The sequence below is a fragment of the Biomphalaria glabrata genome, chromosome 13 (assembly GCF_947242115.1).
Source record: "Biomphalaria glabrata chromosome 13, xgBioGlab47.1, whole genome shotgun sequence".
NCBI classification, from domain to species: Eukaryota; Metazoa; Mollusca; class Gastropoda; family Planorbidae; genus Biomphalaria; species Biomphalaria glabrata.
Genome location: NC_074723.1, coordinates 18,903,614 through 18,907,408, shown reverse-complemented (window position 1 = coordinate 18,907,408; position 3,795 = coordinate 18,903,614).

Below are 3,795 nucleotides of genomic sequence, written 5' to 3'. Positions count from 1 at the left end.
ATTAACAATCTGAATTTGATCACAATTAATATTCATTAATTATGTACGAACTGAAGTAGATGTCCATCTAGATTATGACTGTTGATTTCCATAGATGACGTTTGATGCACCCTACAACACCCCAACTGTAGTTTGATCTATCTAAATACGTCCAGCGAGTTCAGTGCGTGCTGTATACATGAATGGTTGTCTTCTCAAGGGAGGCTATTCATCTATGAACCAGACGATGGTGTTTTCAAACAGTTATGTACCCTTAAATCAGTGGTCTATAAGTAGTGTACTGTTATATTTGGTTAAAAAAATGATAATTCGCGCTTTTAAGTACGAAGTCATGAGTCGTATGATTAATGAATAACTAAAAATACTAATCTGCCGTCAAAAGTCTTTGAGACTCTTAAAGTCATACAGTCATACGACATGTAATTATATAGATGTTGATGTATTGTGTTTCATACTATATAGATATTTAGATAATAACTACAGTGTTGTTGAGGCGGAATGGTAGTCTAATCAATCATGTTACAAAATGAGTGTTCAAATGTTTGATTCATTATAGTTTTTGGCGTTTTTCCATACTTGCAATTGAAACAACGGAGCGATAATTATTGTTGTTTGTGCAATGTTAACGTATCCACGTGCAGTCCATATAAGACTGTCGTGCAGTGAAAGTTATCGAGAAATTGTATATAAGTTTATGATCATTTATACTATTTTTATTTTTGTTCATCAATTATAAATTCAAAGTGGCATTTTTTTGTCCACATTGTTCAGTTTAAATTTCAATCGATTACAATAACACACAAGACAAAACATTAAGCTTTATGTTCTCACAACAATTTAGGCTAACATAGTTCAGATATTATTTATACATCATGCTCATTAGGTTGTCTATTGTTCTCTGTTGGAGACACGTGAGCGTACAAACCTCTCACCACATGTGCTCACATCTCACACGAACAAAGTCTTTGAACATGACGTTCTTCTAAAAGTCGATATCTTTGGTTACTAAGGAAGCTTATAAATATGAGACGTATCATTAAAACACATTTTTTTGTGTGTGTTTTTGTGTGATCAACTGGGCTGATCAACGCAAACAATGTTCCTGAACATCACTCAGTCGACATCACATCAATACCATTTTATACAGCTGAAAGGTTCTAAGGAACTTTATGACTGATTAGTATACGTCATAAGTAGAGAAACCTCTACAAGTTCAATGAACGAACGCCGTTTTCCAGATGTCCATGGCTGTTAAATTGTCATCTAACCAAGATTGCGGCTAAACAACATTGCAACGAGCTGATGTAGAATTTAGTGGACTAGATATAACTAGATTATAATTACTAGCATTTCTGGTCTGGCGATAATTTTTCGCCAATGAAACCCCGGGACAACCAATCTCCACCAGTTGATACCGGGAGGTCCTAGAGTTCTGTTAGAATCACCACAGACTAAAAAGATAAATGATTAATTATTTTAGCTTACTAGTGTCCAAGAACAGACATAGATCCACGTGACTCTCTAACCTTGTTTATAAATCTCACATAAATAAGCTTTGCATTGCAATGACCACTATATGGGTCATAAATAAAAACCATGAAGTAAAATTGTGTAATTGTTATGATAGGTAAGATACAGAAGTGTAAGGTTTAACTCTTTCTCTCCTAATTGACGATGCCAAAGTTGATTTGACTCCCATTAAACTAAATTGATTTTTGGATGTATAGACCTTAATTTTTGTTGTGTAAAAAGAGCATGCCTGGCCGTGCTGTTTGCTCGCTAGACTGTCGTTTGGATTTATCGATGGTCGCGGGTTCAAATCCTGACCGCTTTCATCCCCGTCGTTCTGCTGGAGGTTTGGACTATCTTCACCTCTTAAGCAACATCCGAAACATGTAAAACATTTTTTACAATTCAATACTAAATATAACATTTTCTGATAACAAACAAAAAAGCTATTAAGTTTAATCCTAACAGGAGAGTGAAATACAAATGAGCAAAATAAATAATACTATCGGAACGAGAAAAATTATTACGGAGAGAAAGAGTTAAGTGAAAACACAGTAAGTGGAGAGAAATCAAAATTTCACTTATCTGTGTTTATTTGCATTAATGCACTTAGCATGAAAACTGAATAGACTTAACAGACTTATAAAAACACACTACTTTCTTGTATGCAGAAAACTCGTTTTGCTTCACAGTTATTCATGATCAACAAGTGTATTTACATTTCATTCCTGCTGCCTAGAAAGCCATAGACCGTATCGACTTCTGGCTTGAACTTTTTTTTTTTATTCTCTTAGTATTATTATTATTATTATTTATAGCTTTTATATAGCGCTACATTCATGCTTATAGCATGCTCAGAGCGCTTTGGTCCAATCTCCTTTGTGGACCAGTAGGAGTTGGTTTTCCGTGCTGCCTTTAGGCGCTCATTAAACACAGCTCTGCCCGAGTCGGGTGTCGAGCCTCGAGCCCCCTTCTAGGTAGCCAAGCCAAGTTCAAGCGCACTTAGCCTCTCGACCGAGTTTAAAATCAAGTCACTCCGTGTGTTTGGTAAAAATCTTGTAAACGTTATTTCGTTTGCTAACATTTTGTTACTAACAATAGACTACTAAACTTTCTATTTTTTCTAACTACTTGAACAGCTCAACAAAACATGTCGGTCTTCCATCATGGAGCTCGAGTTCCAACTCGGATTTAGCAGCTTTCTTTTTTTTTTTTTATATTGTTTTTGAAAAGGCAGGACGGATACCCCTCTCCTCCCCTCTCATCCACAAGAGTGATTGGGCCTATAGCGCTGAGTATGCTACATGTTATATGGACCATTAGAGGCTATTTGAGACGCATGCCATTGGAAGCATTTTATAGGTAATGATGGGCTTAAGACCATTACCACTTCCGGCGTTAACAACCTTGCGGAAAATGTACTAAATTGACAACAGTCGACCGTGACAATAACACACACAATCGCACCCGGCAAACAAGAATTATCCTCTCCAAAGAACCAGGACCTGCATGATATTAAATATTGGATGAAAATGGGCCTAAATAATAAATAATTTTTAAATTAATTTTTATATGGCTGTTTGTGTCTACCAGCAATTTTTCTAAATAAATGGAAACGTGTATGCAATCAGCTGTGTTAAGTAAGACACCCGACAGACATCTTATGCCCAACTAAAATCAACTGTCTCACAAACACGTCTGCTTCACTATTATCAAGTTCCTAACTATTATCAAGTTCCTAACTATTATCAAGTTCTATTATCAAGTTTCTAACTATTATCAAGTTCCTAACTATTATCAAGTTCCTAACTATTATCATCTGACTCCATATCATCATCTGCCTTACTTCACTTGTCTCTCAGGTTTGCCACCTGGCTCACTAATATTATCTGCTTTTCAAAACATCATTTGCACTGCTAAACTCATTTTATCCATCCAATTAACATCCTCCTATCTGTACCACTGACACCAGATTGTCAACGACATCATATTACAGGTTGCTCACTAACATGTCTGAAAAAAACAACTTATTTCTATTTTTTCAAATAAATGTATATGCGTTGTTTTTTTAAAATTCAATTGATCTAATTTTTTTTTATTTGTTCAAGATTCTTGAATACAACCGCATCTTCTTATATCCTGCAGAGATGTTTATCACGGTCACTCTGACCCTGTGAAGTCGCCTCAGTAAGTAAACACCATTATGGCCACACATACATGCATCACTATGTCAGTAAGAAACTGGCATTTATGTTGCAGTTGTCTTAGTGTGTTGTCCTTTTGTAT